This window comes from Lissotriton vulgaris, chromosome 8 (assembly GCF_964263255.1).
Source record: "Lissotriton vulgaris chromosome 8, aLisVul1.2, whole genome shotgun sequence".
Classification (NCBI taxonomy): domain Eukaryota; kingdom Metazoa; phylum Chordata; class Amphibia; order Caudata; family Salamandridae; genus Lissotriton; species Lissotriton vulgaris.
This window is the reverse complement of record NC_141696.1, coordinates 1,531,680,697-1,531,691,771: the sequence shown is the minus strand read 5'-3', so window position 1 is coordinate 1,531,691,771 and position 11,075 is coordinate 1,531,680,697. Positions and strand designations below refer to the sequence as shown.

General features: G+C 39.8%; 2 non-coding genes across 2 annotated transcripts; both read left to right on the top strand.

The window, feature by feature from the left end:
• Positions 1 to 6,061: 6,061 nt before the first annotated feature.
• Positions 6,062 to 6,134, top strand: TRNAI-GAU (transfer RNA isoleucine (anticodon GAU)). Its single transcript has one exon. It is a non-coding gene; the product is annotated as a tRNA-Ile (tRNA).
• A 4,818-nt stretch (positions 6,135 to 10,952) lies between these two features.
• Positions 10,953 to 11,025, top strand: TRNAF-GAA (transfer RNA phenylalanine (anticodon GAA)). Its single transcript has one exon. It is a non-coding gene; the product is annotated as a tRNA-Phe (tRNA).
• Positions 11,026 to 11,075: the final 50 nt, after the last annotated feature.

Genomic DNA, 11,075 nt, shown 5'->3' with positions numbered 1-11,075 from the left:
TTGCTTACCTACTCATGCCAAATATATCTGGGTAATATAGTGCTAGTCCATTCAGAGTTAAAAAAACAACTACCTAACCTGGATCCCAAAAATGCTATTTACCCATTGCACCAGTTAATTGCGGAATGATGCAGGACTCCTTAAAACATATCTCTACCATATGAGGTTAAAAATCCAGGTCCTGCATCTATTTTGTTAAATGGTTCAAATTAAAGTATGAAGACAACAGATATCAGCAGGCTGAAATAGCTCAGTTGGCAGAGTGTTAGACTGAAGATCTAAAGGTCCCTGGTTCAATCCCGGGTTTCGGCACAGTTGAGAGGTTCTTTGCTTCTAACAAAATAGGTCTTGGAATCAGCTGTAGTCCTTTTTCTGTATTCATCAAATTTTTTTTAACTGATCTACAACACAATCAATTTAACATAGACTTTGCTTTCTGTCCTCCTTCTAGACTTGCTTCCACCTCTCTTACCTTCAGGTTTGACAATGAATATTTCCCATTTCATGCTTTTTTGTAAAGTAAACTCTTGTCTGCATTACCTTCCACTTCCCCTTGAACACAGATGTCAGTAGTCAGATGACATTGCTTACCTACTCATGCCAAATATATCTGGGTAATATAGTGCTAGTACATTCAGAGTTAAAAAAACAACTACCTAACCTGGATCCCAAAAATGCTATTTGCCCATTGCACCAGTTAATTGCGGAATGATACAGGACTCCTTAAAACATATCTCTACCATATGAGGTTAAAAATCCAGGTCCTGCATCTATTTTGTTAAATGGTTTAAATTAAAGTATGAAGACCACAGCTATAAGCAGGCTGCAATAGCTCAGTTGGGAGAGCGTTAGACTGAAGATCTAAAGGTCCCTGGTTCAATCCTGGGTTTCGGCACAGTTGAGAGGTTCCTTGCTTCTAACAAAATAGGTCTTGGAATCAGCTGTAGTACTTTTTTCTCTATTAACATTTTTATCAACTGATCTACAAAATGATCAATTCAACATAGACTTTGCTTTCTGTCCTCCTTTTAAACTTTCTTCCGCCTATCTTGCCTTCAGGTTTGACTATGAATGTTTTCCATTTCGTCCTTTTTTGTAAAGTAAACTCTTGTCTGCATCACATTCCACTTCCCCTTGAACACAGATGTCAGTAGTCAGATGACATTGCTTACCTACTCATGCCAAATATATCTGGGTAATATAGTGCTAGTCCATTCAGAGTTAAAAAAACAACTACCTAACCTGGATCCCAAAAATGCTATTTACCCATTGCACCAGTTAACTGGGGAATGATACAGGACTCCTTAAAACATATCTCTACCATATGAGGTTAAAAATCCAGGTCCTGCATCTATTTTGTTAAATGGTTCAAATTAAAGTATGAAGACCCCAGCTATCAGAAGGCCGAAATAGCTCAGTTGGGAGAGCGTTAGACTGAAGATCTAAAGGTCCCTGGTTCAATCCTGGGTTTCGGCACAGTTGAGAGGTTCCTTGCTTCTAACAAAATAGGTCTTGGAATCAACTGTAGTTCTTTTTCTCTATTCATCAAATTTTTTCCAACTGATCTACAACACAATCAATTTAACATAGACTTTGCTTTATGTCCTCCTTCTAAACTTGCTTCCACCTCTCTTACCTTCAGGTTTGACAATGAATATTTCCCAGTTCATGCTTTTTTGTAAAGTAAACTCTTGTCTGCATTACCTTCCACTTCCCCTTGAACACAGATGTCAGTAGTCAGATGACATTGCTTACCTACTCATGCCAAATATATCTGGGTAATATAGTGCTAGTCCATTCAGAGTTAAAAAAACAACTACCTAACCTGGATCCCAAAAATGCTATTTACCCATTGCACCAGTTAATTGCGGAATGATGCAGGACTCCTTAAAACATATCTCTACCATATGAGGTTAAAAATCCAGGTCCTGCATCTATTTTGTTAAATGGTTCAAATTAAAGTATGAAGACCACAGATATCAGCAGGCTGAAATAGCTCAGTTGGCAGAGTGTTAGACTGAAGATCTAAAGGTCCCTGGTTCAATCCCGGGTTTCGGCACAGTTGAGAGGTTCTTTGCTTCTAACAAAATAGGTCTTGGAATCAGCTGTAGTCCTTTTTCTGTATTCATCAAATTTTTTTTAACTGATCTACAACACAATCAATTTAACATAGACTTTGCTTTCTGTCCTCCTTCTAGACTTGCTTCCACCTCTCTTACCTTCAGGTTTGACAATGAATATTTCCCATTTCATGCTTTTTTGTAAAGTAAACTCTTGTCTGCATTACCTTCCACTTCCCCTTGAACACAGATGTCAGTAGTCAGATGACATTGCTTACCTACTCATGCCAAATATATCTGGGTAATATAGTGCTAGTACATTCAGAGTTAAAAAAACAACTACCTAACCTGGATCCCAAAAATGCTATTTGCCCATTGCACCAGTTAATTGCGGAATGATACAGGACTCCTTAAAACATATCTCTACCATATGAGGTTAAAAATCCAGGTACTGCATCTATTTTGTTAAATGGTTTAAATTAAAGTATGAAGACCACAGCTGTAAGCAGGCCGCAATATCTCAGTTGGGAGAGTGTTAGACTGAAGATCTAAAGGTCCCTGGTTCAATCCTGGGTTTCGGCACAGTTGAGAGGTTCCTTGCTTCTAACAAAATAGGTCTTGGAATCAGCTGTAGTACTTTTTTCTCTATTAACATTTTTATCAACTGATCTACAAAATGATCAATTCAACATAGACTTTGCTTTCTGTCCTCCTTTTAAACTTTCTTCCACCTATCTTGCCTTCAGGTTTGACTATGAATGTTTTCCATTTCGTCCTTTTTTGTAAAGTAAACTCTTGTCTGCATCACATTCCACTTCCCCTTGAACACAGATGTCAGTAGTCAGATGACATTGCTTACCTACTCATGCCAAATATATCTGGGTAATATAGTGCTAGTCCATTCAGAGTTAAAAAAACAACTACCTAACCTGGATCCCAAAAATGCTATTTACCCATTGCACCAGTTAACTGGGGAATGATACAGGACTCCTTAAAACATATCTCTACCATATGAGGTTAAAAATCCAGGTCCTGCATCTATTTTGTTAAATGGTTTAAATTAAAGTATGAAGACCACAGCTATAAGCAGGCTGCAATAGCTCAGTTGGGAGAGCGTTAGACTGAAGATCTAAAGGTCCCTGGTTCAATCCTGGGTTTCGGCACAGTTGAGAGGTTCCTTGCTTCTAACAAAATAGGTCTTGGAATCAGCTGTAGTACTTTTTTCTCTATTAACATTTTTATCAACTGATCTACAAAATGATCAATTCAACATAGACTTTGCTTTCTGTCCTCCTTTTAAACTTTCTTCCGCCTATCTTGCCTTCAGGTTTGACTATGAATGTTTTCCATTTCGTCCTTTTTTGTAAAGTAAACTCTTGTCTGCATCACATTCCACTTCCCCTTGAACACAGATGTCAGTAGTCAGATGACATTGCTTACCTACTCATGCCAAATATATCTGGGTAATATAGTGCTAGTCCATTCAGAGTTAAAAAAACAACTACCTAACCTGGATCCCAAAAATGCTATTTACCCATTGCACCAGTTAACTGGGGAATGATACAGGACTCCTTAAAACATATCTCTACCATATGAGGTTAAAAATCCAGGTCCTGCATCTATTTTGTTAAATGGTTCAAATTAAAGTATGAAGACCCCAGCTATCAGAAGGCCGAAATAGCTCAGTTGGGAGAGCGTTAGACTGAAGATCTAAAGGTCCCTGGTTCAATCCTGGGTTTCGGCACAGTTGAGAGGTTCCTTGCTTCTAACAAAATAGGTCTTGGAATCAACTGTAGTTCTTTTTCTCTATTCATCAAATTTTTTCCAACTGATCTACAACACAATCAATTTAACATAGACTTTGCTTTATGTCCTCCTTCTAAACTTGCTTCCACCTCTCTTACCTTCAGGTTTGACAATGAATATTTCCCAGTTCATGCTTTTTTGTAAAGTAAACTCTTGTCTGCATTACCTTCCACTTCCCCTTGAACACAGATGTCAGTAGTCAGATGACATTGCTTACCTACTCATGCCAAATATATCTGGGTAATATAGTGCTAGTCCATTCAGAGTTAAAAAAACAACTACCTAACCTGGATCCCAAAAATGCTATTTACCCATTGCACCAGTTAATTGCGGAATGATGCAGGACTCCTTAAAACATATCTCTACCATATGAGGTTAAAAATCCAGGTCCTGCATCTATTTTGTTAAATGGTTCAAATTAAAGTATGAAGACCACAGATATCAGCAGGCTGAAATAGCTCAGTTGGCAGAGTGTTAGACTGAAGATCTAAAGGTCCCTGGTTCAATCCCGGGTTTCGGCACAGTTGAGAGGTTCTTTGCTTCTAACAAAATAGGTCTTGGAATCAGCTGTAGTCCTTTTTCTGTATTCATCAAATTTTTTTTAACTGATCTACAACACAATCAATTTAACATAGACTTTGCTTTCTGTCCTCCTTCTAGACTTGCTTCCACCTCTCTTACCTTCAGGTTTGACAATGAATATTTCCCATTTCATGCTTTTTTGTAAAGTAAACTCTTGTCTGCATTACCTTCCACTTCCCCTTGAACACAGATGTCAGTAGTCAGATGACATTGCTTACCTACTCATGCCAAATATATCTGGGTAATATAGTGCTAGTACATTCAGAGTTAAAAAAACAACTACCTAACCTGGATCCCAAAAATGCTATTTGCCCATTGCACCAGTTAATTGCGGAATGATACAGGACTCCTTAAAACATATCTCTACCATATGAGGTTAAAAATCCAGGTACTGCATCTATTTTGTTAAATGGTTTAAATTAAAGTATGAAGACCACAGCTGTAAGCAGGCCGCAATATCTCAGTTGGGAGAGTGTTAGACTGAAGATCTAAAGGTCCCTGGTTCAATCCTGGGTTTCGGCACAGTTGAGAGGTTCCTTGCTTCTAACAAAATAGGTCTTGGAATCAGCTGTAGTACTTTTTTCTCTATTAACATTTTTATCAACTGATCTACAAAATGATCAATTCAACATAGACTTTGCTTTCTGTCCTCCTTTTAAACTTTCTTCCACCTATCTTGCCTTCAGGTTTGACTATGAATGTTTTCCATTTCGTCCTTTTTTGTAAAGTAAACTCTTGTCTGCATCACATTCCACTTCCCCTTGAACACAGATGTCAGTAGTCAGATGACATTGCTTACCTACTCATGCCAAATATATCTGGGTAATATAGTGCTAGTCCATTCAGAGTTAAAAAAACAACTACCTAACCTGGATCCCAAAAATGCTATTTACCCATTTCACCAGTTAACTGGGGAATGATACAGGACTCCTTAAAACATATCTCTACCATATGAGGTTAAAAATCCAGGTCCTGCATCTATTTTGTTAAATGGTTCAAATTAAAGTATGAAGACCCCAGCTATCAGAAGGCTGAAATAGCTCAGTTGGGAGAGCGTTAGACTGAAGATCTAAAGGTCCCTGGTTCAATCCTGGGTTTCGGCACAGTTGAGAGGTTCCTTGCTTCTAACAAAATAGGTCTTGGAATCAGCTGTAGTTCTTTTTCTCTATTCATCAAATTTTTTCCAACTGATCTACAACACAATCAATTTAACATAGACTTTGCTTTATGTCCTCCTTCTAAACTTGCTTCCACCTCTCTTACCTTCAGGTTTGACAATGAATATTTCCCATTTCATGGTTTTTTGTAAAGTAAACTCTTGTCTGCATTACCTTCCACTTCCCCTTGAACACAGATGTCAGTAGTCAGATGACATTGCTTACCTACTCATGCCAAATATATCTGGGTAATATAGTGCTAGTCCATTCAGAGTTAAAAAAACAACTACCTAACCTGGATCCCAAAAATGCTATTTACCCATTGCACCAGTTAATTGCGGAATGATACAGGACTCCTTAAAACATATCTCTACCATATGAGGTTAAAAATCCAGGTCCTGCATCTATTTTGTTAAATGGTTTAAATTAAAGTATGAAGACCACAGCTACAAGCAGGCCGAAATAGCTCAGTTGGGAGAGCGTTAGGCTGATGATCTAAAGGTCCCTGGTTCAATCCTGGGTTTCGGCCCAGTTGAGAGGTTCCTTGCTTCTAACAAAATAGGTCTTGGAATCAGCTGTAGTACTTTTTCTCTATTCATCAAATTTTTTCCAACTGATCTACAACACAATCAATTTAACATAGACTTTGCTTTATGTCCTCCTTCTAAACTTGCTTCCACCTCTCTTACCTTCAGGTTTGACAATGAATATTTCCCATTTCATGCTTTTTTGTAAAGTAAACTCTTGTCTGCATTACCTTCTACTTCCCCTTGAACACAGATGTCAGTAGTCAGATGACATTGCTTACCTACTCATGCCAAATATATCTGGGTAATATAGTGCTAGTCCATTCAGAGTTAAAAAAACAACTACCTAACCTGGATCCCAAAAATGCTATTCGCCCATTGCACCAGTTAATTGCGGAATGATACAGGACTCCTTAAAACATATCTCTACCATATGAGGTTAAAAATCCAGGTCCTGCATCTATTTTGTTAAATGGTTTAAATTAAAGTATGAAGACCACAGCTGTAAGCAGGCCGCAATATCTCAGTTGGGAGAGTGTTAGACTGAAGATCTAAAGGTCCCTGGTTCAATCCTGGGTTTCGGCACAGTTGAGAGGTTCCTTGCTTCTATCAAAATAGGTCTTGGAATCAGCTGTAGTACTTTTTTCTCTATTAACATTTTTATCAACTGATCTACAAAATGATCAATTCAACATAGACTTTGCTTTCTGTCCTCCTTTTAAACTTTCTTCCACCTATCTTGCCTTCAGGTTTGACAATGAATGTTTCCCATTTCGTCCTTTTTTGTAAAGTAAACTCTTGTCTGCATCACATTCCACTACCCCTTGAACACAGATGTCAGTAGTCAGATGACATTGCTTACCTACTCATGCCAAATATATCTAGGTAATATAGTGCTAGTCCATTCAGAGTTAAAAAAACAACTACCTAACCTGGATCCCAAAAATGCTATTTACCGATTGCACCAGTTAACTGGGGAATGATACAGGACTCCTCCAAATTTATCTCTACCATAAGGGGTTAAAAATCCAGGTCCTGCATCTATTTTGTTAAATGGTTCAAATTAAAGTATGAAGACCCCAGCTATCAGAAGGCCGAAATAGCTCAGTTGGGAGAGCGTTAGACTGACTTTTGCCCAGTTATTAAACTTCAATATAAACAAGCGCAAAAGGAATACTATAAAAAAGTCCGTATTTCTAAAGCCATGCATTACAAGACGCGCATTGGGGAGGCAGAGAACTCTTCTAAAGAGCTTTTTAAAATTTTTAAGGAAATTTCTGTGCTCACTAATGATAATGCGCCTTGCGACAACTCAGTGGAAACTTGCAATAAGATTGCTCGCTACTTTTCAGACAAGATCACCAACATCTATACCAGTTTCTCTGACAAGCTGCCATCCGGCCGTGATTTTACAGAAAGTGTTGTTGCTAATTCCACTGAGTCTTGCCTCCAATGCTTCTCGGTCCCCACTCCCGATACGCTTATAAACATCTGCAAGAGCGTCAAATCGGGTTCCCCTCGGGACCCTGCTCCCCCGAAAGTACTCAGAGAGAGCCTACAGGTACTAGAACCCTACTTTAGGCAGATAATTCAGTTGTCCTTCTCCTCTGCGCACTTACCGATTGATTGGAAGAAGGCAATTGTATTACCTATCAAAAAGAAGCCTAATGTAAGTCAGGACACCTTGGAAAATCTGAGACCAATCTCTCTATTACCCTATCTTGCTAAAGTGACCGAAAAAATTGCAAACAAACAACTTATGGCTCACTTTGAAGCTAATAAATCCTTGCATAGCTCCCAGTCCAGTTTTCGGACCAATTACTCCACCGAGACAGCCCTCCTGAGAGCCACTGAAACGCTTCGGGCAGGAGCTGATGAGGGTCATACGATGGCGCTCATAATGCTGGACCTCAGTGCTGCGTTTGACTGTAGCCCATTCCATCCTGCTACAGTGTCTAAACCAGGCTGGGGTCACAAAGGAGGCATTGGGATGGCTTAAATCTTTCCTAATAGACCGAAGCTTCCAGGTTCAGAGAGGCAATTCCCTCTCAGACAGCATTGCCCTAGAACAGGGGGTGCCTCAGGGCTCTGCCCTGAGCCCCACCTTGTTTAACCTTTATATGGCCCCGCTGGCGGAGGTGGTTCAATCGTACGGCATAAAATTAGTATCTTATGCCGACGATACCCAACTCCTCATCTCCCTATCCCAGACACCCACCTTGGCTGCTGCCAATTTCAAAACATGCATGCAGGAGCTTGCAGGCTGGATGAACCAACACTGCCTCAAGCTCAATGGTTCAAAAACAGAGGTGCTTGTGATTGGGGGTAACTCGGCCAGTTGGACCCTGGACTGGTGGCCTTCTTGTCTAGGTCCTATGCCTTCTCCATGCAAGGAAGCAAAGAACCTGGGTGTATGGGTTGATCCCAGACTCTCCTATGACAGCCACGTCCAGAAGCTAGCAGGAAAGTGCTTTGGTGTATTGAAAACCTTAAATCGCACCCTGGACCTCCTTCCTTTAGAGGCCAGACGCACGATGACTCAAGCTCTAGTCACCTCCCGTATTGATTACGGCAATGTTCTACTCTTAGGAACCACTGAGAAGAACATTAAAAAACTTCAGGTTCTCCAGAACACGGCGGCCCGTCTGGTCCTCAGGCTTCCCAGAAGAGCGGCCTCCAAGCCTACACTAGTAGCTCTTCACTGGCTCCCTATAAAAAAGAGGATCTTGTTTAAAGCGCTCCTTATATGCTACAGGATTACCTCTCAGGTAGCCCCTGAATATCTGAAGGATCTCGCAATCCCCTATATGCCCAACAGAGAACTGCGCTCCAAGGGTACCGGGCTTCTGTGTGCCCCCCGGATAAACAAAGCCAGAATGGGAGGGCGCTCCTTTCGTGCGCTGGCAGCCAAGAATTGGAACCTTCTGCCTCTGCATATTAGACTGGCTGAGACAGAGACCTTATTTAGGAGACTTTTAAAAACTCACCTTTTCACCCTTTAGGTCGCTCACTTTCCCCTGCTTTCTCTCTCCACAGCGCGGGGACACGCCGAGATGGCGTCACCAGGCGCTTTATAAAATCCTTTATTATTATTATTATTATTATTAAGATCTAAAGGTCCGTGGTTCAATCCCGGGTTTCGGCACAGTTGAGAGGTTCCTTGCTTCTAACAAAATAGGTCTTGGAATCAGCTGTAGTACTTTTTCTCTATTCATCAAATTTTTTCCAACTGATCTACAACACAATCAATTTAACATAGACTTTGCTTTATGTCCTCCTTATAAACTTGCTTCCACCTCTCTTACCTTCAGGTTTGACAATGAATATTTCCCGTTTCATGCTTTTTTGTAAAGTAAACTCTTGTCTGCATTACCTTCCACTTCCCCTTGAACACAGATGTCAATAGTCAGATGACATTGCTTACCTACTCATGCCAAATATATCTGGGTAATATAGTGCTAGTCCATTCAGAGTTAAAAAAATAACTACCTAACCTGGATCCAAAAAATGCTATTTACCCATTGTACCAGTTAATTGCGGAATGATACAGGACTCCTTAAAACATATTCTACCATATGAGGTTAAAAATCCAGGTCCTGCATCTATTTTGTTAAATGGTTTAAATTAAAGTATGAAGACCACAGCTATAAGCAGGCTGCAATAGCTCAGTTGGGAGAGCGTTAGACTGAAGATCTAAAGGTCCCTGGTTCAATCCCGGGTTTCGGCACAGTTGAGAGGTTCCTTGCTTCTAACAAAATAGGTCTTGGAATCAGCTGTAGTACTTTTTCTCTATTCATCAAATTTTTTCCAACTGATCTACAACACAAGCAATTTAACATAGACTTTGCTTTATATCCTCCTTCTAAACTTGCTTCCACCTCTCTTACCTTCAGGTTTGACAATGAATATTTCCCATTTCATGCTTTTTTGTAAAGTAAACTCTTCTCTGCATTACCTTCCAATTCCCCTTGAACACAGATGTCAGTAGTCAGATGACATTGCTTACCTACTCATGCCAAATATATCTGGGTAATATAGTGCTAGTCCATTCAGAGTTAAAAAAAAAACTACCTAACCTGGATCCCAAAAATGCTATTTACCCATTGCACCAGTTAATTGCGGAATGATACAGGACTCCTTAAAACATATCTCTACCATATGAGGTTAAAAATCCAGGTCCTGCATCTATTTTGTTAAATGGTTCAAATTAAAGTATGAAGACCCCAGCTATCAGAAGGCCGAAATAGCTCAGTTGGGAGAGCGTTAGACTGAAGATCTAAAGGTCCCTGGTTCAATCCTGGGTTTCGGCACAGTTGAGAGGTTCCTTGCTTCTAACAAAATAGGTCTTGGAATCAGCTGTAGTTCTTTTTCTCTATTCATCAAATTTTTTCCAACTGATCTACAACACAATCAATTTAACATAGACTTTGCTTTATGTCCTCCTTCTAAACTTGCTTCCACCTCTCTTACCTTCAGGTTTGACAATGAATATTTCCCATTTCATGCTTTTTTGTAAAGTAAACTCTTGTCTGCATTACCTTCCACTTCCCCTTGAACACAGATGTCAGTAGTCAGATGACATTGCTTACCTACTCATGCCAAATATATCTGGGTAATATAGTGCTAGTCCATTCAGAGTTAAAAAAACAACTACCTAACCTGGATCCCAAAAATGCTATTTACCCATTGCACCAGTTAATTGCGGAATGATACAGGACTCCTTAAAACATATCTCTACCATATGAGGTTAAAAATCCAGGTCCTGCATCTATTTTGTTAAATGGTTTAAATTAAAGTATGAAGACCACAGCTATAAGCAGGCCGAAATAGCTCAGTTGGGAGAGCGTTAGACTGAAGATCTAAAGGTCCCTGGTTCAATCCCGGGTTTCGGCACAGTTGAGAGGTTCCTTGCTTCTAACAAAATAGGTCTTGGAATCAGCTGT